At 37.1% G+C, this 22,826-nt stretch overlaps 1 protein-coding gene across 2 annotated transcripts in view; it reads left to right on the top strand.

The window, feature by feature from the left end:
* The first annotated feature begins 8,520 nt into the window (after positions 1-8,520).
* The window catches only part of LOC150076375 (protein kinase C, brain isozyme-like), an 847,829-nt gene continuing 833,523 nt past the window's right edge, over positions 8,521-22,826 (top strand). For both annotated transcript variants that reach the window (XM_090387781.1, XM_090387780.1), the window contains exon 1: positions 8,521-8,691. The gene's annotated coding sequence lies outside the window, so the exon portion shown is untranslated. The remainder of the gene's footprint in view (positions 8,692-22,826) is intronic.

Genomic DNA, 22,826 nt, shown 5'->3' on the forward strand with positions numbered 1-22,826 from the left:
ACGTATATCACATATAATAAATATACAAGACTAAGTATATACACAGTCGTACGTGTAAATATATACAAGAGAGGAACGTCATGTGAGCAGGGGCCACAGGATAGTTTGTGCACTATACACAAAACAGCTCACTGAATCTGTATAGATAGATAAATTTTTTTCAGTAGCCATGGAGCCAAGCTGAGTGCTTATTTTATGGTTGGAAATTGTCCCTCCTCAGAAGATAGGGAGGGTGGTACAGAAGAATTCATGTCAATTGTAGTGGTTGCAGCCCGAGTTTACACAGTTTCAGGTAATGCACTAATTGCTGATGATGAAGTAGATGCAGCGGGGGTCGATGAAGCCATAGTTGTTGTATCTACAGTTGAAGCTATTGTTGTTGTTGAAGTGTCCACGGGAACAGAAGTTGCACTATTTAAGTCAGAAGTTAGAGATAGTCTTATAGCAAAGACATCAAACAGTTGTAATGCATGAAATGAGCAAACAGTTGTAATGCATGAAATGAGCAAACAGTTGTAATGCATGAAATGAGCAAACAGTTGTAATGCATGAAAAGCGTTCACGTTTTGAACTAAGAGAGACTCTTGACCGGGAGAGAAAATTTCAGCTGACTTAGATAAACCATCTCTTATGTCGTTGTGCAGTTGACATGTACTCATAGAGGGCGTGTTTCCAATTTTCAATTCTACTACAAGTACAGAGATCAGTTTGGGATAACCTAAATTTGTATAATTTCTCATTTAGTGATCCATGTATTGTTAATAAATAAGAAGTGCGCAGATCTATAGAGAACCAGGTTTTAATTTTCTTGCTTGACATGAAGGTAACTTCAAGAAAAAATTCTTTAGTGACAGTACCCAGAGAGGTGGTGCCCCACCGTCTTTGCCATATATTTAAAAGGTCGTTCCAACACCTAGCTCTTTCACGCTTAACGTCTGTTTGAGGATCAATGGTGATATTCAAAAATTCAGTTGGAATTTGTCTCTTAATGCGAAAACAGAGACCTCTGTATATTAGGTATAGATCTAAGGGCAACGTGCCAGCGATAACTTGTAACGTCGGTGTAGATATAGTTCTCTGTAAACTAGCTAGTTTTGTTTGTTTTTGTCCTGTGGAACCATGCGCCAGTGGCATAAGTTGCCATAGGGAGGAAGACGGCGTTGTAGTAAACTTGCATGGTCCAACGCGAAAGACCCTAGTCAGTTCTGGCGATCTTCACGACGGCACCAGTAAAGTTTCCAACTTTAGCAGTTACATGATTAAGGCGTGAGAAAAAATTTAATCGACAGTCCACAATCATACCCAAATATTTCGTTTCCTTTACAATTGGGAGTCGAACATTGTTAACTTTCACTTGTGGTGGGCGTTGAATGTTTAATTTGGAGCCAAAAATCACCGATGGATAGTTAGTTGTCTAGAGTCCAACCATAAAGATCTGCAAGAACAGCGTTAGCAGAGACTTCGATAGCTGCAGGAGAGTGACCACTGATCAAAATGGTTACATCATCGGCATAGGCAATTATTTTGATGTTGTCAAAAGATCTGAGATCCACTCCTGAAGGACAGTGTTCCAGATGAGGGGTCCCAAGATAGACCCTTGGGGATACCCTCGATACGCCTACCTGGAGACCTGGCAGAATTTAGATTTCACATGCCAGTTGTTGAAGTAACTTCTGAAGAGAAGGTAAAGTTGTTGAGGACAGTGGCCAGTGCGGAGACGTTCGAGGGTGCTTTCCCCATAGGGAATCAAAAGCGCCCTCAAAGTCGACAAAAATAGCAAGAGTGTATTTAGATGTCGAATTTTCGATATGAGAGGTAAATTCAACCTGGGCGTCCTCACAGGATCTGCCTGCCTTAAAACCATATTGATTGGATGACCGTAAATTCTGTGACTGTAGGATATTCATAAGGCGCAAAGCCATGAGCCGTTCTAACAGTTTCCCTAGATCTACCAGAAGGACGATAGGTCTATAGGACTTTAGTTCCTAAGCTGATTTGTCAGGTTTTTTAATAAGTTTTAGTATTGCTGTTTTCCATATGTCTGTGAAGAAGCCCTCTTGCAAACATTTATTATAAATATTAATCAGTACTAGTGGTCTTAATTTAATAATCCTTAAAACAAATAAGTTTTCTACTAGGTCCAGACCTGGACATTTTTTTTCAGTATTGATTTTCTTTGCGACAGTTTCAAGTTCCACAGAAGTAAATGGAAGTGTAGCTTCGTTAGATTTATATTCAGAGTTTGCAGAACGAGTGTTTGAGTAAGCTTGTGTGTCAGTTGAGGTGAGGAGTCATCAATTGGGAATAATCTGTCCAAAATAGTGTTAACAGAGTCCGACCAGTCAGATGTCTCAACAGAATTGTTGACCACAGTACCAAAAACTTCTAATGAAGAGGTCTTGTTCCATGAGATTTTGTAGAGAAGGTCCCGACGGGTTTGCATTGTCAGAGCTAGCTGTGGACGAATTCATCCAGGTCTCTCGTTTTCGAGAAGCTGTACCTTTTTTTAAGAGATGTATATAGTGAGTGAAAATGCTTCGAAATAAGATAGGGTGGGTGTTGCAGTAGTTCTAAGCTGCACTGGGCAACAAAGTTGGTGGTGGTAACTGCCGTGTGAGCCGGTGCATCGTCTGACAGAAGACGGACACCTTTGGTTAACATTCCACGCCTTTTCGCCTTCAAAGCATCGCGTAACTTTTTCAAATGATTTCTGTAGTATTCTCCGGTAAGGGTAGAACCACAAGGTAGGTAATCATCTGTCAGGATAACCCCTTTCTGTTCCAAAACACGGACAACATCACCTTCTTCGCAGATGGAGTGGGCTTTACTTTTTGGGAGGTGGAGAGGAGATGTGCTTCCACTGCTTTGACATGTCTTTAGTCTTCGGATCATACTGGTACATTCGTCATTTGTCACCAACCGATCAAAAAAGTTCTCAACATCCGCATTACACAAATCCCACAGTTGGCGAGAACACTGCATTCGACATTGCTTCTGCAAAGACTTCAGCAATCTTGGAACCCATCGTGCGGAGACCTTAGACATGTGCAGATGGTCGTATAAAATGCTGTGGGCAGACCCCACAACTAATCCCACTGCATTTGTGATGAAATGAATTGTCACACGTCTGTCACGCAGCACCGGCTGCTCATTCTTTGCAACCGTCTCACTGTTTGTGGATGTTGATGGCCATTCTTCTCTTGGCTTGTCAAAGACACTTGTATGACCGCACTGGAACTCGCGTTTCCACTTTTTTACATTGTCATAGGATGGACAATTCTGCTGCCCATACACAGCTTTCATTTCTTCCTCAATTTCCTCAGCTTTCTTGCCGTGCAAATGCAGGAACTTGATCACTGCTCGATACTCCACTTTGTCAACCCTAGCGTCCTTCCTCAGATTCCGGACTCCACCTCTGGTGTACGATCGCCTACAGGAATGAAATTTCACATGGTAGTTATTGAATATGTAGACAACTTATATTAAAAACCGCATCTTCCTACTAATGTTTTTTCTAGGTCAGGGTACGAACTTTTTGATACCCCATCGTATGTATTTACATTCCAACCACCTCCCATAGTTTTATTTGGTAACTTTGCAGTTCGGCAGTGTGGATTTTTTTTTTTTTTTTTTTAAGTACTGAGATTTTAAGTAACTTCTGTCTCTAAAGGAGACCACAAAAGGTAGATATTGATAGACATTAGACTTTTTTGTGTTGAAGGTGAATAAGTTTAAAGAAAGTACTTGCATCTTTTTTTCTTTTGTCTGTGGAAGCGTTTGTTCTCAGGTGAGCATTGAGATTTCACATTCATATGCCTCTACAAAAATGTACGATACATGGGATTGCAGTGTGACTACTGTCACAATGAAGTTGTTAGAATTCTTTTTGCATATTCCTGTATCTTACAAACTTTTTCTTTTTTCTTTTTTTTTTTTTTTTATTTCAAATAGGTTACGGTACCCATTGCCAAAATTCACGGTTTCCGATTGGATTTGACCCCAATCTCTCCAAAGGAGTGGCACGTGATGAAACCACTATGTTGTCGTGGAGAACAGTATACGGAAACCAGTCGTTTCCTAACGTAGCCAATTCCCATTCGCCCTCCCCATTTTGGTTGAGTAGTCCCATTATCGGCAGTGGGTTATATTTCTGTCTGTAATTGTATTGCGTGCATTAAAGGCCTCTTTAAAGGCAGGGAGAAAAAAGCAAGTATTATATCTCAAGGAGAAAATTCCGCACCTCTGTATGAAACCAGCTAAAATCCAAGTGAAAACGTCTTCAGAAGTTCCTCCAGTCGGCGATGGGAATCGAAAACGTGCAGCTTCTTTTAATGTCGAAACCATTTTCGTCAGAACTTTGAAACTTCCATTTAAATTCAATGTTTATTTCATTGTTTGTTTTACGAGTAGTAGGAATATGTATATATAGGAACTGTGTAAAACTTTTAATACCCAGATTATGGAACAGACAAAATATGCAACACGCGCTCACTGAAAACTATAAATTGAAATGACTATAGTGAGAAAGATTAACATGGAGTCACATGGGTTTCGTGGTCGTAGTTTTGAATTTTCGTGCGCGTTATGGGAGATAAGGTGTCAAATATGTGTAACTTGCAACGCGCGTTGTAAGATTGCGCAAGTAACAGGATATGCTGTACTAATTTCCGAAAGAGTCAATATTCCTCACTTATTAGAATAGATTTTTAAATGCGTACGTTCTGCGGGATAGATGTTTGTTTATTTATTTATTATGTATAACGCTCAACAGGCGAAGCCATAGAACTTTTTATATACATATCGATATATATATATATATATATATATATATATACATATACAGTAAACTTCCTCCTTAACGGTCCTCAGTTTAACGGACTTTGGAAATAACGAATAGCGTCTATTAATTAAAATATTTTGAGAATAAGGCAGGCTTTATTTTCTCAGCAGATAATCAGAAAAACCGAAATGCTGTATGAAGCATTTTTGTTCTTTGTTATGACCATTTAAGTAACTTATTGAAATAACGTATATCTTTTGGTAATTTGTTTTTACAGTTCTTGTTTTTACACGTGGGAAAGCTCCCACGTGTAAAAACGAGTTTCACTAGTCGACTAGTGAAACTCGTGCATGAGACGAGAAATGGCTAGATATGCTTTACCTTACACCGAAAACCTTACACCACACTCACGACCGTGGTGTAAGGTTTTTTCATTACTGTATCGTCTTCAAATTTGTCAAAGGTCAGATCGTCGTTGGATTTGGCCGTAAACTTCATCAGCTTGTCTTTAGATTCTGAAATGCGGTCTTATTACCATCTTCCAAGGACTCTCGGGGAGTCAGCTATTTAGCTTCAGAAAAACCACACAGCCAAGATTCGCAAGCTTCCTCAAGCCCTTCAAAAATTTCATATCCGTAGAGAGTATAAGTTATGCAAGATTTCGCTTACCATCACCCTCCATCAGCCTGCTATGAGTGTCAGACATCATCTGGGTGTCATTTGAACATCTAAAGAGGGTATTCGAGAGCTGTTCAGACTCTGGATAAGCTTTAGTCAGATACTCCACTGTGCGACATAGCAAAATTTCAAGCTTTTTTACTCCACATAAGTGGTACTTGCATTAAAATACAGTATTATAACATTTAATACAGAAGTATATTCTAAGAACTTCGGTGACTGCATGCATTTCTTTCGCGTTTAATCTGCATTATCAAACAGGACTTACTTCCATATCCTTTATAACGAGGTTTTACTGTATTATACAGAATGTTTCTATTTTGTGTGTGTGTATATATATATATATATATATATATATATTTGAATAACGTTTAAAATAGTTGGAAACGGAATCTTTCATAATAAAAAGGTACAGCATACATCAGAGGCAGCAAAATGCTGCCTCTGATGTGCTGCCATCCATAGTTTATTATTCGTCTATATAATCTGGTTAAGATTACTTTTGCCAGTAGTGTGGCTTTGCACTGGAGTGCTCGTATCTGTTGTATTTTTTAATTTTCGCTGCATCAGGACCACCGCTGTTCAAGTCCCCCTGCATTGGTGGTTCGATCTGAGGATCGGGTGGCGGACTGATCTTTCAATCGATTCTCTTTTGTGGCGATTTGTCTAGCGATCGAAATGCAGCGATTCCCTGACCATTATTGGCCTTGTGGTCCTCTATCGAGATGGGGCGTAATGGTCAGTCTATTTTTGGTTTATTTTTTTGTTTTATTGTAGTGGTTTACATCTCTGTTGGTGATATTTCACATAAATTTGGACCTGGTGCCCGTCAGAGGGGGCGCCGTTAAATTTCTATTTAATTTTTTTTTTTTTTTTTTTATGAAAACCCCAAACACGAAAGGTATCAAAACCTATAGTACTTAGTACCATGCATGGGTTGAAGGAGAAGTATGGGGGGAGGGGGATGCCGGAAACTTTGCTCTAGAGACTAAACATGGGTTTCACCACTTCAAGCCTCCAATAAGCAAAGTGGTGGTATTTCACCGGTTGATGAAAGTCATCTACCGGCTTTCAAAATTCAATGAATTATTATTCTTACATTTAGATTTTCTAAATTATTTTAGAGAGTTTCTGCTGCAATATTTTTATTCTTGTTACCCCTCTCTTCCCTCCCTATTTGGTTTGATTTAATTTAGGTTTAATTTCGACTATTTTCGCTCTTGTCTTGTCATATTGCTAGCATTATTTTATTTTTTATTTTAACTATCATTCTGATTTATTTGTATGGTTATATATATATTAGCCAGTTACCAAAAGGTTAAGATTATAATAGTAAAATTTAAGTACAAGACAGTATCGTTAAGTAAAAGATTAATTATAAAATTATTACATATTTGTATACATACAACTACTTACACATATCTACCATGGCCAGGGCCATTACTAGCATGGACGGGAAATCGCTCTATCGGATAATCCGAGCATTAACTTTGTATTCTACAATCATATACTGTTCATTTTCCTACAATTTTCCGCACTCTGAGCAGTTAGTGTGTACGAGGGGAGGAGTGTCTATTTCTATCCTAATTCCTTACCTAATTTTGCATCCTGTTAGCTAAACCTCTATACATTGCCCATAACCAAAACACATGTACACCAAAAAAATAAATAAATAATAAAAATATATAATTTGTTAAACTGGCTTACAGTTATAGAGAATTACCGAAAAATTCGTGAACATAGGCTGAAAAAAAATTTAGAAAGAATGAATAAATACAGAAGAATTAATACCACAATATGTCATAGTACACTACTCTTTGTCATCAGTTGGTCATGTGATGGTGAAGGAACAGCACAGGTTATAAAATACTGTTCTGTTCTGAACAATCACTGATGTTACCAAATAAAGAGTTAGTATTGTTTGTCGTGGTGAAGGTGTTATTTCCTCTGAAATATGCCGAATAGTATTTATTCAATTAAATATGATAACTTTCTACGACTTTTTCGCTGTATTAGATGCTCGTTTGGGAAATGGGAACATTTTCCAAGGACAGGAATTTTGATCTCTGCAGTAACAGTGTTTATGAAATATCTGGTTATATTATATACAGAATCTATTAGTCGTCGCATAGTTTACAGTAGTAAACTAATTTAAAACGGAATAAAATTCTCTCCCTCCATTCTGTGCTATGAACATCTTACGAAATTGTTTGCACTGCTAAGCTGAATTTTTTCACTTTTTTTCCCGTTTTAATTTTGATAGAAGTCTAACATTTTACCAGTTATTATGAAGGCATTAAAATTTTACTTAAAGAGAAGCTGCTGTATTATTTAGCATAAGTAGCATGGTAATGACCAAAAGATTCATTTAGCGTGCATACTGTGAATGTTCCGCATTAAATTCAGTTCTCAGAAATGTGGTGCTTGTAGAATCTTTTCATTTACAATCGGAAGCCAAATGGTGAGCTATAACGTTGTAGATCTCATACGGCTAGAATTTAAACAAAGTGTTATTAGCAACTATTAGTGAGTTATGCGAGCGCTGCCAGCGTTCTTATCTCTAATTTCATCATTTAGAATACGTCCGTTACTGTTGTCTCCTTTTACCTTCTCTTTAGGTACTCATCTGGGCCCATCTTTTTATACATGTAAAAGGGAATTGGACATCTGCAGTGAAATTTATTAGTAGAGCGCCATATTGCGGTCACCTTGACTAGTTCCAGCCGATATCCTGTGCAGGTTAACTGGAACAGCAAGAGCAGTAGTCGTTTCCGTGAAAATGTTAAAATTATTTCTTGCTGGGCCTTATTATGGCAAGCTGGTATTAATGCGTACAGTTTTCTTATTGTATGAAGGGGCTTGTAAGGGATTTTGAGCTTTCGATACACCTGTTATTTACTGAGATCCCAGAATGAGCTGGATGTTAAACATTCCTTACTAGTGGTCCTCATTCAGCTTCCGTAACCTTGGCGCTGCTTCAAGCGTGGTACGCTTGCGCAAAGAAACGTCGGATAAAACAGCTGAACGCTGTTAGGTTGCCGGTATCGCTAGAACATGGCTGACGAACAGGAAGACCATGCTGCCGGAGAGCAGCAGACTAACTTCGCGGTGAAATTTCGCCCTCGAAAAGGCGCTTTGAAAAAGAAAAACGTGTGTCAAGTTAAAGATCACCTGTTCATTCCTAGGTTCTTTAAACAGCCGACCTTCTGTAGTCACTGTAAGGACTTTATATGGTAAGTAGTTTTCTCTTATGGTCTGTTAGACACAGCAATTTTGATACCATTCATATAATCGCTTAGTGCCATCATCTAGGGAGGCAGGGAGACACCTGAAGCGTTTCTGTTATAATTCATGCGATAAGTTATTCCAAATTCTGGTAATTAAACAATAGCTCTCGGCAAATTTTCGTTGGCACATTTCTATTGCACATCGTTTTTTGGCATTTTGAAATTAGTGATGTACTTTAAAATCTGAAAAATATACATTGATTAAGCAACTTTAGCGGTTTTTTCCTGCCTTAATTGTAACAACAGGCCTATATTTTGATAGACGCTTTTGATCGCTCTGCGATTTAGTATCGCTTTTGTTAATATCCTCACCAAATTAAAAACCTTCGATTAATGAAAGCGAAGGTGTGCTTAATTGCGTTCGTTCGATTGCATTTTACATAATCTGAATCTACACATAATTTCGATTCTAGAAATATCTTGATTATATTTTGATGTTCTTTAGTAACAAAGAGAACAGAAATATTGAACAGTTATTCATTGCACGATATAAGTTCTTTGGTGAATGGTAAATAGTCCTTGCTATAAATAATACAGTAGTGAATGGTACCTTAATTGTTAGTGAAAGTCTTGACAGATTGTGGTGAACTGATACGACGATATAAAAATTATATGGTAAGAAAATAAGAGGTATATTGAGCCCACTAAAGTGTAATATCCTTTTGTATATGTTCCATTCTGCTTCTCTGGGAATGGAACGGAAAGAAAGAGAGAAAGATCGCTACGCTTGTAACTTATTTTCATAGGTGCATTTTCTACGAACATTCAAAACGTCGACTTTCCATTTGGAGATACAAGCTGACTGAAATGCAGAAATCAGAAATAATTTTGTCTTTTTTTTACTTTATTTGAGATTCATTAAGAACTGAATGTGCAGGCAGTTTTATAGAGAAGTGGCCAGTTGTCTGCTTTTCTTCCGCCTTTCCTCGTTCTTTATTTTAAAAAAATGTCGTTTATAAATTATTTTCGGTTTAGTGGTGATCCTGATATTATTAATCTCCGAAATAAAAATTATATATTTTTAGACAGCATAGAAAAACAATAGGAAACAGTATTTTGCACAAATATATAAAAATTCATATTTTGCTTCCCTTATTCATATCGTTAAATAGTATTTTAATATGTCGTTGACAATATGCGTTCCTTTTTTAAGGTCATGAAAATATCAGTGTATTGTGCTGTTCTTACGCATGTGTAGAAGTCATGTGACAAATTAAAAGTAATCTATGTTCTGAAGTCGATTGATGTGGACATCGTAATAAAGATGATACTGATACGTCCTTTCTGATATTGATTTATGCCCCGCTTAAGTAGAAAATCACTTATATTTCTTTGTTATTAAGGTAATAAATTTCCTTATCTTTCAACCCATTCAGCGCTTGATAATTTCTTCATTTATCTTCAGGCATCAGATTTCCTACTTATTTAACACAATGAATGAGCTTTTAGAGGTTGTATCATTTTCCAATTTGATAAGTCCAATTGATGTACGAGGCCCACACTATGAGGACCTTAGACGCATCTTAATTACCCAGATCCATTATCTCCTATTAGAGATAATATTATATTATTATTATTATCTCCATTATCTCCTTGCCCTACAAGGGCAAGAAAAACGCCTATTAGAGAATGTAGAGCATTACCGTGCCTTCTCCACTTTCGCCCAGGAACTCTTCACCAGGCGAAGAACTCTTCCTCAACGAGTGAACACGGGTGAACACGGGTTTTCGTAGTAGCGCTACGAGTGGCAATCCCATCAACATGTACAGGAGACTCACGTAATCCTAGAATATGCTTAACAAAATTCAAGCTGAATAACTTCGCCAAACTCCGAAGCCCGTGCAACTACTAAACTGTAAATCTGAAAATTCCTTTGGAACCTAGTAATGGCGTCTGATGACATCGTTGGAACTCGACTCCTTCCTAAGACGGTACCTACACTTTTTGAGTGTCTGTATCATCAAGCTTGAAGCCATTAAATTGAACCCGGATGGGACCAATGCCCCATTTAATACTGCACCACTGATCTTGACACCACCCATTAGATTAAGTGAGCATACCCTGGACAGGACCCTGCCCCACGTATGGAAATTTTGGACCTGACCAGTTGGACAATACTCACTGCCGTGACTGAAATCTGCAGCTCCTCAGCGTCTTGCTGTGTTTCTTGCTGACCTCGTGTCTGGACCTGGTTTTCTGCGCCTGGACTGCGGCCACTGGATTTTTCAATTTGCAGCTTGCTGCCAAACGCCATACTGGCGATCTGAGCAAGACACTATAATCCTGCTCACTTTTAACCCCCCCCCCCTCCCCTTGGCAGGGAGGGAGGAGACGGTCTGTCACCTCCCCCTGCCACCCCCGTTCTTCGCCTGTTGAGGCTCACTGATTTTGGGGTCATCTACTCTATCGACCCTGTACTGCTATCCCTCACTCCCCACGCCTTCAGTCTCCTCTCCCCCTCTAGCTTTCCAACTAGCGTTCAACCCATGTAAGAATTATCCTAGCCCTACACTCAAAATTCTTAATTCTACACTAAAACTTAAAACTCTTTTGACTTGACCAAGCTCCCCCGTTTTTTTTTTTTTTTAGGTTTTAGCCACTGAAATCTCAGTACATTAGGTGGCAGGACATGCCAGAGTACTATATAAAAATACTGGTGTACCTTACTTGCCTCCACGGGGCTCCGGTCTTTGGTCTTTACAGTGTACTGTAACATATGACAATGTATACTACACGGAGATGGGGGGGGGTAAGCCCTGGTACCGTTAGACCCCAAACACACTTTATACTTTCCAATTCGGAGTGGAGTAATATTGCTTGCACCTCTCCAATGAGAGGAGTTGCAGGAAATAAGAAACGCGAATAACAAAAGAAGCGATGAACTGGTTTGCCCTTCATATGTTATTGATAATTTTGACGTTGCATTTAAAACGCACTTTTAGAGTTAATCGCCATATATATTTTGCTACAAAGAAGATCAGGAAGCCGTACCCTAGTAAGAAACCATAAACTTTGAGTACGTTCTAAGGTTTCCTACTTGGCAACTGTACAGTTTCGATGGTACTTGACAGTTAAATAATATTATTTTTGCCATATTATTAGGCGGGTCCTACATATCGAAGAATTGAACGGGAATATTGCGTAAAATAATAGTGTGTAGAGTTTCCCCAGCACAAGATATAGTTCATAAGAGGGCGCAAAATGCAGTTGTGTGTACCCTTTCATATTACTATTGCATTTTATGATCTAGTGAATCAAATATTCGTCTTATTCAAACATGATGTCAGATCAGCTAGCAAACGGCTTTTAATCTGTGAAATGTATGTCTAAGGCATTTCTGAATGTGAATTCGGTGCGTAGGTGTGTGTTCTCGCAGCTATTTTTTAAAATAAATATACAATTAATTTAAAACATATCTAAGTTGTTTTCATATTTAGAAATACCATGTCAGTATACTAAACTAATCAGCTTACTTCAATTGGTGTGGTTATTATTCTCCCATATAATCACCCTGCAGGAAGTAAAATAAAATCCTGAAAGATTTAACTTGGAACTATGGCTTATGTGAGTACCTGTCCTTTCCTGAAAGATGTAAGGAAGGATGCAACTTTTTAGTGGCATGCAGATACGGAATTCCTAAAATTTTTATCTGAGCCCGTACTGTACTAGTCCACAAATGTGCAGTCAGCACTTTCATCTGGTGTCTGAGAGTGAGTTAACTTTGCAATGTGAACTACAAAAAGTAATTTGCTAGATAGTTATGGGAGGCGACGAGCTCATTGGCTACCCTCTTGTCAGTGGTTCCAAATTAAGAACGTAAACCTTAAACGTCAGATAGTTTTTTTGAATTTGCTATATAGCCCTTCGCTAGAAATAGCGAAGTATTTATTACAACTTTTCAGAAGCTGCTTTCTTATTATTTAAAAAAAAAAAAATTTATTGTCCGACACTGTAGTGAAAAAATATAATAAATTATGTTTTCATGTGTATTCCAAAGCAGACTGAACATTTTTTTTTTTTATTGAGAATTTGGAGATAGTAATCACTCTTACAGACAAAACAGATATAGCATGTTTAACTGAATTCAGACATATTTAAGTATTCCAACATAATTCCCTTTGCATAAAACTTAAGATTTAACGTTTTGGCTTGCAAATTTTGAATGCATATTTGAAAGCGGTTGGTTGACAGCTAGGATTCCCTTAGTAACGAATTTCTTAAAAAAATTTCTAGAAACTTATGTATTGTATAAATTCACCAGGGTCCATAAATAGATGCAAGTAGGGGCCACCCCTACTACGCTAGGGCCTATAGACAGACGCAACATGTAATGAAAATATTTTTCTCACTGAGCTCCTCAACAATGTTGCTATACACCTAGAATAAGGAAGGAATTCTTATATCTTTTCGCCAAAACATAACAAACCCAGGCGGCAGCAGTCTTTATTTTGCTTTTACAAATGCAACTTTGTACTATAGTGATCAGATACACTTTCGGTTACTGTATGTGTATGCGTCATATCGTATGGTGTTCGGGATTCCCCAACTTGACAGGACAGGGGGGATAAGCCCACCGTATACGAACATTTAGCCATATACGGTGGTCGAAAGTTGTTAGTTGATTAATTTCAATTCAGGTTTGTTCAAGTCATTATCAAAACAGCAATGACATACAAAAATGTGATCAGATACCCTTTCGGTTACCGTATGTGTATGCGTCATATCGTATGGTGTTCGGGATTCCCCAACTTTATAGGACAGGGGGGGGGATAGGCCCACCGTATACGAACATTTAGCCATATACGGTGGTCGAAGTTGTTAGTTGATTAATTTCAATTGAGGTTTGTTCAAGTCATTATCAAAACAGCAATTGACATACAAAAATGTATTTGTTTATTATTGCTATTTGTATTTAAAATATAAAGTTTACAATTAAATTAATAAAAATTTTAGTTAAAAATGGATGAAAAGAAAAAAAAAAAAGTGGAGCCCAAAAAAGAACAATGGAGAAAGTAAAAGAACAAGCAGTCAATAAATTACCTAAATTAGATCATTTCTTTACAAAACACAGTAATGAATTATGTCCAGAAGAAGGTAAAGAAAAGACCAGTATTGAATCGGAAAATCTTGAAAAGAATGCTGTTGGTGTAAATATATCTGCGGATCATTTAAATCAAGCAGGGTCATCAAACGAAAACAATTCAACAATAATAGATATGCCTTCATCGGAAATTAGTGTTGAACGCACTACACCGTTTATTCCCTCAAGTGATCTTAGAGAATACGTGAACATCAACATTTCCGATGAAACAAAAAGAAACATTGAGTTTTTCACCTCAGAGACCCAAAGGACCAATTTGGGTCCTTTGGGTCTCTGAGGTGTTTTAGTGACATGTACTACTATTCCACTTCAACGTATGGTCCAGTTCCTCGTTTGTGACTACAAGATGGGGAAAATTTATCTTTTCGGATAAAAACTCAGTGTTTCTCAACGTCATATCGAGGCATGTGCTATACATGAAATGTGACAAAGAACGCAACGATTGATAAAGATCTTGAGGAACAACTAAGGTACAGATCCCCATTTGGGAAAATGGTACTAGAACGGTTATTTTGGATAAGGCTTATTGGTGGCTTAAAATTGTTTAGCATTTCGCGGTCATCGGGAATGATTTTCGGAAGATTACAACGGCAATTTTTTATCGCAAGTCCGTTTACTTTCCTACTATGATGACCCAATGAAACAAATTATTAATAAGCCATCTGGTTCAGTAACTTATTTAAGCCCGACTATCCAAAATGAGTTAATAGAATGTTTAGGTACCAAATTAATAAAAGAAACCAAATTAACAAAAGAAAAGTGTTACACTCAAAATTAATTCAGCACCATTCTGTTCACTAATTTTGGATACTACTCAAGATCTCACAAAAAAAAGATCAATTAAGTGTTATTGTACGACATGTTCATATAATTCGCGACGAAAATGAAAAATTAAAAGATTTTGAAATTTGTGAAACATTTTTAGGATTCTATGACATGAACGATCATTGGGCAGAAATGGTGACGGATAATATAATGAAAATATTACACAAACTAAATATTCCCACTGAAAAATGTTATGGTCAGGGATATGATGGGGCTAATGCCACGAGTGGCGTTTATAATGGTGTGCAGTCACGCATTAAAAGAATCCAATCAAATGCAGAGTACATTCATTGTGCAAGTCACAATTTAAATTTAGTTATTAATGATAGCGTAAATTGTTGTAATAACGTTTCATCATTCTTCGACATTCTTAAAATTTTGTATAATTTTTTTTGGAAATACACTGGTGTGCAAAACTTAAGGACCAACACTATTTCTAAAGGTTACAACCACAAAATCTGTACTTAAGGTGCCCTTTACTGATGAGAGTAGATTAAGTCTCAGCAGCGATTCTGGACGTCAGCTAATCTGGCGAGAGGGATCGATATGGCGGTCGAGGTGTTCTCGTCTGGGAAGGCGTTATCTTGGATGGACGTACACAACTCCAGATACTGGAAGGCGGTACTGTAGGCGGTGCACGCTACTGTACTGAGCTAATCCTTCCCCATGTGCGTCTGTTCCGAGTGCCGTTGGCCCCGAGTTCGTGTTTATGGATGATAACGCCACACCCTATCTCACTGCAGCTGTTGATATGCTTTTGGAAAGTAAAGACATTGTTCGTATGGATTGGCCTGCCCGTTCCTGCCGATCTAAATCCCATCGAACACATATGGGACGTTCTGGGGAGACGCCTAGGGGCACGTCCACACCCACCAGAAAATATTCTCCAGCTGAAGACGGCGCTGACAGAGGAATGGATGATGTTACCGCAAGAACTCATCAACGACATTGTTCTAAGTATGGAGAGGTGGTGCAAAGTCTGCATCGACATTAGGGGGTGGCCATATTTCCTACTGAGGACCACCTCTTCCCTTTATTCTATCTTTGGCAGTGATGTATCTGTATCATGGCAGCCAGTGCTATGTTGCCATTTTTGAATAAAGTTCCTGTGTAATGTTTTGTTTCCGTTGTTGTATTGGTGTTGTTTCCTTGATCATGTTTCCTCACGAGGTTCCTTTGTTATGCTTTTCCCATATCCAGGCCACTCCTATGAGAAGCTACAGGCTTAAACCTGACTGGTCCTTAAATTTTGCACACCAGTGTAGTACAAAAAGATGGGATCTTCTTTTTAAATTAACTGGGAAATCTGAAGTTACATTAAAAAAAAACTCGACCCTACTCGCTGGTCTGCTAGATTACAGTCTGTGACAGGTGTAAGGGTTCGTTTTGAGGATATTATAATAAAAGCTTTGACAGAAATAAATCTTAAATCAACTAAAAAAAGCTGATCTAGACGAAACGCGTAGAATAATGAAGCAAATGATGACATCTGATTTTATTTTCATTTGTATATTTTTTAATAACGTGATGTGGGAAATTAATTATGCTTCAAAAACTCTACAGAAGCAGGATATAGACCTCAATGAATGTACTTCTATATTGAATTGTAGTAAAAATTTACAAAACATTCGAAATTCATACAAACAAATTAACTACGAATCTGAGCAAATTCGGGGAAGATCCCAAATTTGAAGACAAGACAACGTAGAACTAAAAGACAGTACGATGAATTAGCTTCAGACTTTTTGTTTGATAATAGCGATTAATTTTTTTTATATGAGTTTTTTTTACTGTTTTAGAAAAAATTATAATACAACTTAAAAGTCGTTTCAGAAGTATGAAGTATAAAATTATTTTGCAATACTAGAACCGAAAAAAAGAATATGCAAAATGCTGATATATTAAGTGAGTGTGAAAATTTCATAAAAAAGTATTCATCTGGAGAAGAGTTGTTGGGAGAAACATCAGGAAAGGGGGTGCCGGAGGGTTTCCCTCCGGCACCCCCTTTCCTGATGTTTCTCCCAACTTTCCTGATCTTTCTCCCTTTCCTGATGTTTCTGGAGGCTTGGTGGTGGAATGAGGAAGTGCAATCGGTGATAAAACAAAAGAAGGAGATGAAGAAAATATGGGATTTAACAGTAGCCAGGAAGATAAAGGAGCATATAAATTAGCAAATAAGGAGGCAAAAAGGGCTGTGGCAATAGCAAAGGCGAGGGCAGTGGACGAGGCCTATGGGGAACTGGAAAGGAAAGATGTAGATAGGCAATTGATGAGAATAGCCAAAGCGAGAGACAAGGCATCAAAAGACTTCTCATCAATAAAACAGATAAAAGATGAGAGGGGAGTGGTTATACAGGACTAGGAGAAGGTTAAGGAAAGGTGGAAATACAATTTTAAGAAGTTATTAAATGAGGAAAACCCCAAGAGCATTATGCGAGGATGGAGAGACGAATGAAAGAGTAGTGGAAGGCATAAGCAGGAAAGAAGTGGAAAGCGTACTCAGAAAAATGAAGAGGGGAGGGAAAGCAGTAGGTGTTGATCAGATACCAGTAGAGGTATGGGGAAGTCTGGGAGAAGAAGGGATCGATATCCTATGGGACTTTATGGAAAAACTGTGGCAGCAGGAGAGGATACCTGATGAGTGGAAGGAAAGTATACTTGTGCCAATCTATAAAGGAAAGGGGTGATGTGCAGGAATGTGGGAACTACAGGGGAATAAAATTAATGTCTCATTCGATGAAGATATGGGAAAGAATTGTGGAAGGAAGGATAAGGCAGGAGACGGAAATAGGAGAGAAACAGTTTGGTTTCATGCCGGGAAGAGGAACAATAGATGCGGTCTTTGCTTTAAGGAAGGTGATGGAAAGATACAGGGAGATGCAAGTAGAGTTGCACATGGTGTTCATAGACCTGGAAAAAGCATAGAGTGTCCAGACAAGAGGTATGGAGTTGCATGAGGGAGAAGGGTGCATCAGAAAAGTACGTAAGGCTTGTGAAAGAAATGTACGAGGGAGCGGTGACTCAGATTAAGAGTAGTGTTAAGAATGACTGAGGGGTTCTCTGTAGAAGTTGGACTGCACCAGGAACAGCTCTTAACCCATATCTGTTTGATTTGGTAATGGATGTGTTGGTGAGAAAAGTGAAGAGTAGAGCACCATGGAGTATGCTGTTTGCGGATGATATCGTACTGTGCGAACCATCCCAAGGAAAGGTAGAGAAGAAATTGGAGGAAAGCGTTGGAATGAGGATAAGTAGAAAAAAGACAGAATACAGTATATGGTATTGAACGGAGAAGATGAGAGTTCTATAAAACTGCAGGAGGAAAAGCTACCATCAGTTTCGAAATTTAAGTATCTGGGATCGAACGTTGAGAGGGATGGAGGATTGAGTGCAGAAATACAGCATAGAGTGCAATGTGGATGGTTGAACTGGAGAAAGATGAGTGGGGTACACTCTTCCCTTCATTCTACAATTTACTTTCTTATCACACAAACATCAAAATTTTGATGTTTGCGTGATAAGAAAGTAAATTGTAGAATGAAGGGAAGAGTGTATAAAACTGTGGTTAGACCCGCATTGATGTTCGGTGCTGAGACATGGGCGATTACAATGGCCCAGGAGAAGAAGATGGAAGTGGCGGAGATGAGGATGCTAAGAAGAATGTGTTGTGTGACGAGGAAGGACAGGATAAGAAATGTCTACATCAGAGGTACGGTTAAGGTGGGCCTCTGAGCAAAAAAATGCAGGAATCTAGGTTGAGGTGGCTTGGACATGTGGAATGAAGAAGTGAGGAATATGTGGAGAAGAGGTGTGAAAAGTTGGAGGTGATAGGGAAGAGGAAGAGGGGGAAGACCTAAGCTGAGATGGAAGGACAAGGTGGCAGAGGATTTAAAAGAGAGAGGATGGAGGAGAGAGAGAGGAAGCCCAGGATAGGGAGGAATGGAGGAAAAGAATTAAGGACGGAAATGCAGACCCCATATAATTGTGGGAAGAAGGCGAAGATAAAGAAGAAGACTCTCTCCCAAACTGCCGATTCAATATTGTAATTTAATCACAGTTATTAAACAAGATTTATCAGCAGACACGTCTATCAGACACTTTTTTTAATTTGAATTTTCAGAAATTTATTTTTACTTTATTTGTTATTTTTTACCCTGCCAGCTGTCTCTGCTGAAAGAAGATCATTTAGTAAATTACGAATAATAAAAAATTATAAAAGAAATGCTATTGGTCAAAGTAGACTGTGCAATCTTTCAATGTTGGCTATTGAGCATAAATATGCTAGTAAAATGGATTTTATTAATGATTTCGCAAATGTAAAAGCTCTAAAAATAACATTTTAACTTTTTTCGTAAATTTATTAGTTATAGTATAATTTTTTATGTTTGTCAAATTGTATTCAATAAGTAGTATCATATTGTAATATTAATTTTCATGTTTTTGATGTATGTCAAATTATAAAGAAATCGTAAATAAAATACACATTTATGTTATTAAAATGATTCAACATTTTTTTTTAATATTATACGTAATTAAAATTTATTTTAATAAAAATAAGGGCCCCAAAATGAATTCTTGCCTAATGGCCCAAAAAACTTAGCTACGCCACTGCTCCTATTATTAATACTCTAAAAAGATTGACGAATCTGTAAGCGCGTTAAGATTACATAACTGTTGTTTGTGATGCTTAATTCTTCTCATATCTGGTTAAATAAGTTAAATTCTAAATTTTTTTGTCTCGTAGCACTGCTCATATTGTTCGCGATAGTACAGTAGCTGTTCTCTTTCCATTCGCTTGCACCTATCTCCGACCTGCACAATTTCTAAAGACTTTATTGTGGTTAAAACCTCACATCAGTTGGTTGTTTTACACACACACACACACACACACACACACACACACACACACACACACACACACACACACACACACACACAGTGAGACTTAGAAGGTGTTCAGGAGAACTGAACATGTCAGTTTTTGGTGTTCTTACTGAATGTCCCATACGATAAATTTCTTTATCGTATGGGACATTCAGTGAGGTCTAAGAATGAACGAACTGCTCATTATTGTATGTTTCGTTGGCTTTTTACTCAGATTTTTTTTTCTTTTGGAAACCCCAGAACAAATGGATTAAAAAATCCAAGTGTAAAATGTTTAGCTGACTGACCGAGCACTTACTGAAAGACAGATGCATTTCTTCACGCCCCATTACTACCGGTATCTCTTAGAGTAAATGATTGGTCGCGGAAAGTTGTTTGTGCTGTTAACCGACGTTGGTTTGTTTAGTATTTTTTATCTCCGTTCAATCAGATTGAACCGAATTCATAAGGATCAGACAAATAATAACTCATTAATAACTCATGATGGACCGTTAACCAGAGATTTTCGAGGTTTGCAAACCCTTCTTTATTATTATATTCTCATAAAAACTTCAATTGCTTATCGTTGAAAAATTTAAACTCTTCGTTTTTATATAAACAGTGTGCTGATTTAAGGGAAAATAAATTATCTTACTCTATTATTTATTAGACGTGATATATTTAATATATATATCTTATTATATGCCTAATATGTTATACGTAACAATATGTATTAGGCATATTTTATAACCTTTTGAGGAAGTGATTATTTATCGATCTGACTTATGTGCTCTGATACATTATAATGAGTAGTTTCAAATGACACGTTTCCAGTGCACATTTCTTATAAAACCTATTTCCCGTTCGCTTTCTGGCTTTCATGAATTATAAAGAAAATAAAAATAAAATGTTCCGAAATAAACATTTTTTTAACACAGAAAATATAACTGTCCGTCCGGAAAACAGTAACGAAGGTTTATTGAAAACTAAAAATGGAATAATACAGGCAAAATAAAATAAAATAAGATGAGAACAGATTTTAATTATAATTACTTTGTTAGTGTGGAATCCGGAACAAGAGGCCTTCTTCACCTTCAAACATTTTTTAAAATAGCTTATTGGCAAATGAATTTATCTTTGAACTTCTGTGCTAATCTGTAATACCCTAAAATGTTTGGTTGTTGATTCTGATTTTCACGTGAGAGAATTAAAAATAATAAATAATAAGAACTTGCTTTATTTAAAGGTTTTTGGAAGCCTAAAGAAGTTTTAAAGTTGCTTGGAAAACATCTTTAAAATCCTATCAAATATTCTGATTAATTAGTTCAGAAAATTAAATTAAATTGCCTCTGATTAATTAGAAAATGTAAATATCGCTGTATTCACTAATTATTAATAATACGATGGGAAAAGGGAGAGGAATAAGTAAAATAAGAACTAGATTTTCAAATATCCCTATGTGTCATACATTTAGGAATGTATGATACCGGAGTTTTTAACATCTTTCCATTTGAATTAATTTACTATATTCCCATGTAATGTTATCACAAGTTTATATAATATTACATGTATACATTATATTACATTACGTTACTTTTATCACATTAATTACTTCTATGACAAGTTTATATAAGATTACATTTGCCATGTAATCTTATCGCATGTTTATATACTCTCTTTCACAGCCAGAACAAGTGAGTATGATTGGTGATTTTTCCGCTTTATGGAAGGAACCAGGATCCTATCTCGTTGAAAACGGGAGAAATTTTTTGGGAGATTTTTTTTCAGACTGTGGTCGAATTAGTCGGTCTCGGTCGAAGTGTTTTTTTTTTTTTTTTTTTTTTTTTTAATCCCAGAAACTGTTTTTTTTTTCTTCTCATCGAGGAAACAGGCAAATCCGATTATAGGCAACTTACATACACAGTATACACTCTTAGTTGCCTCAGCACAAATACTGAACAGTAAAGTGTTTATTTTAAATGTAATCCTAGCCTTTAAATGTAAGCCGTGAAGAGTTTTGTATTCAGTCGTTAATCCGCAAAGGCGGTAGTGATTATTTTATTTATTTGTTTCTTCTGCAAGATCAGCGTTCCATGCAGCTTTGTTTACAGGCGATGTGCTGCATCTGCGAAACGAGGCAATTCAGCTTTGATAATAACCGTTAAATTTATTATCCTGGACAATTAATGAAAAAACCAAGACAGCCGAAAGAAGTCGGATTCGAGTTAACTCCAATGAACAAACATTGAAAATGCTAACACATCATGCTGCATTGATACAAATCTTTTTTTTGATAATGGCAAATTGTTTTTCTGTTGCATGAATCCACTATGATATTAATAAATCTGCATCATTTCACATTTATTATATTTTTGGTCTGGATAGTGACGCTTATAAGGTGTTCGAAGTGCATACCATTAAGTGTCAATAAAAATTAATGATCTCCCAAGAACGTTTTCATGAATTTAAATGACATCTTCGAACAGAACTGGAAAATGTTACAGGTATGTTTGTGAAAACAGTGATCAATTATAAATGATAATATGATAAAAAATATCACAATAAGTGATTATAATCGATAATAAACAGTGATTGGAGGTAATTAACAATAAATATCATAGTTATATTTTAATTAGATTTTTAATGGTAAACAAACACGTGGCACAATAAGTAGAAAGAGTATGGAATACGTATCCTAGTCTAGCGATATGTCCATTGCGGAAATGGAAGTCCATGGCATCAATTCTATTGATGCCGTGGACTTGTGGTTTGGTGAAAAAGTTAATGTTATATTTGCCTGTAGAAAAAATATCTATTGACTGGGCAAAACTTTTTGTTTCACTGTAAGGTCTGACGAAGAATGAATTCTGATTTGTTTGTTTTTCTTGGTTTGCGCCGAGGCAGCTAAAGAAATGAAGCGTCAGCGTACTGCAAACAGTTTTGCTGTAGAAAATTATGCAACCTTCCCTTAGATCGACTGATTTGGCCACGGTGTGAAAACGGCACACGAACATTGTTCTTCACGTCTTGGCGGAATTTGAATTTGGCCTTTTTTACACCTTCTGGAAGGGCAACGATTATAACCAGTATGCTACCTGCGAGAGCAGTTCTGATTTCTAGTCTTTGATGGTACATCGAAGGCAACTAGTTCAAAGTAAAGATAATTTTAGAAAAATAACAAACCTAATAGCGTGAATGATAAAGCAGGAAGTGTCCAGAAGTAATGTGTCTTATGAATTTCCTTTGAACGGCTTCAATTTGATTTACTTAGAACTTCCTGAAAATATTTCAG

Source organism: Mastigoproctus giganteus, chromosome 13 (genome assembly GCF_048544385.1).
Source record: "Mastigoproctus giganteus isolate SK-2022 chromosome 13, ASM4854438v1, whole genome shotgun sequence".
Lineage (NCBI taxonomy): Eukaryota > Metazoa > Arthropoda > Arachnida > Uropygi > Thelyphonidae > Mastigoproctus > Mastigoproctus giganteus.